Below are 2180 nucleotides of genomic sequence, written 5' to 3' on the forward strand. Positions count from 1 at the left end.
ATAAGTAAACGAATAGTCACTTAACTCATCGTGGGGGCTCGGGTTCCAGTTACGTGCAGGCTCATCGGTAGATGTTAATATTGTCACAAATAAAACAACAGAAGCCTTTCTATTACACTTGTTAGTGATTAATTTATAATCTAAAGGTGGATTACACTTGGTATTTGGTGTAGCAAATCAAACTGTTCTTTTGATCCTTTTAAATTCAGGAAGGCTACCAGTTAACAGCTTGCTGAAGAAAATTCACATTTATCCTATTCGACTTTAGAACTAATTCTGTGTGCTGGACTCCAATCGGGATCTCAGTGTCCCTTCTTCTCTGCTGTGTCTTTCCCCCTTCTTTCTTCTTCCTTGAATACCATATTCTATGTATATGTAGGGGGATCTGGCTCCACCCTACTCATTCAAATATTCAATTACCGTATCATTTGTCATTTAGCCCCAGGCAATACCCAAGGTCACTGTCCATTCCCTATTTCCTGTGTCCGGTACTACATCATTTGATGTTGACAAGGTGTTTCCTACACCTGACAACAGGTACTGTATGTCCACCGCATAGCACCACCAAACTCTCGGGAGAGGATTAGCTGGTGGTATCTGCTTGACTATAGGAAATGGAATGTTCAATGGGTCATTCATCTAATTATTTAATGATTATCTTTAAAGATATCTAAAAAAAAATATTCAAAATTTCGATATCTTGATAGTTAAATTTACGGTGTTTCGAAGTAGTCCACTTTAAACCTTTTTTTTTTGTTTTTTTTTTCCAAATCTTGTTTTAGAAATTTAAGTTTGTGTTAACGTGAAAACAGTACCGATGTTTCAAATTGAACAAAATACTACGGTACTTTCTAGCAATCGCAACGAAAATAAGAACTATCACAATCTTCATTGTGAAGAAGAGGGTGAATTTACAAACGAACTTAGTAAGTGCTAATTTTGAAGGAATTTGGTTTAATGATTTTTAATGTGTAAACAACCTCGTCGTACATATATCCTGATGCTAGAGGAACCTGTCAAGTGTATAATAAAGGTTAAACTTCCCTTTTCCACTGTTCTCGGAAGCTCCGACATTTTACTTACACGAGTAGTGTTTGAATTTAAACGTTTAACTTTTTCAGTTTTTGTTTAAAATAAATCAAAGAATACACATCTGAAATGAACATAATAATATACAATAATTTCAGTTGCCAATTATTACAGTACCGTATCATACGCTTATTTATTAGATATCTTCTCATTTTTACTAATATTGTTTATTATTATTATTATTATTATTATTATTATTATTATTATTATTATTATTTTCCCCCTCCAACGCTGTTTGAATTGAAAAACATACCATTCCCGTCGCTGCTGTTCTTCCCATGCCTATTCATTGACAATTTCTCAGTGCTACGTAGTCGTCGTATTTGACTCTTTTTTGTATTAGATGTATGAAATTCAGCTTTTGAGTGTGTTAGTAAGTTTTAAGCGCTTGACCACAACTAGGATTTGATTTGAATTTTTTGAAGCACTGAACACATATAAACATTACAATAGAAAAACATGAATTAAAACGTACGGAAGTCTTCCTTGGAAAAAAAAAAAAAAAAAAAAAGCCGGTAAATATCATTCCAGCTTATTTCCATTGGGCTACCCACTCCAATGAAAATTTTTTTTTATTTTTTTAATTTATTTTAAATTTTTATAACATTCGTAGGCTATTACTATATATTATTAACTTTAATAGTAAAAATGTATTGCATTTACTTTTTCTTTATTTTTGATTGAGGGACAGGTGGCATTTCTGTTGAAGGGGAGAGTTGAAACTCACCAGTACAACAGTACGGTGCACGGTAAAAATGGCCTCGGTAAAAATGTTCCCAGTAAAAATTACCCGGGTGAAAATGGCCTCAAATGACAGGCAGGTAAAAATGGCCCCAATGAAAATATTTAATAATCAAAATGAAGAAGAGACTACCAAGATGCAGAGCCATATATATAAAGAGTTGCGACATTCTGCTCTTTGGTTTGCTAAAGTAACGTGGTACACACACTTCTGTTACCTTCGTCAGCGCTTGAGTATCTATGTAGATACTCAAGCGCTGACGAAGGTAACAGGAGTTGCCGAAAATTTCGCAAATAAATATTTCTATGTCTCCATTTTGCATTATGTGGCCGTTTGCTGTTTTATGGGT

The sequence above is a fragment of the Anneissia japonica genome, unplaced genomic scaffold (assembly GCF_011630105.1).
Source record: "Anneissia japonica isolate Jap-2015-1 unplaced genomic scaffold, ASM1163010v1 scaffold287981_len1045443_cov154, whole genome shotgun sequence".
In the NCBI taxonomy this organism is placed as follows: domain Eukaryota; kingdom Metazoa; phylum Echinodermata; class Crinoidea; order Comatulida; family Comatulidae; genus Anneissia; species Anneissia japonica.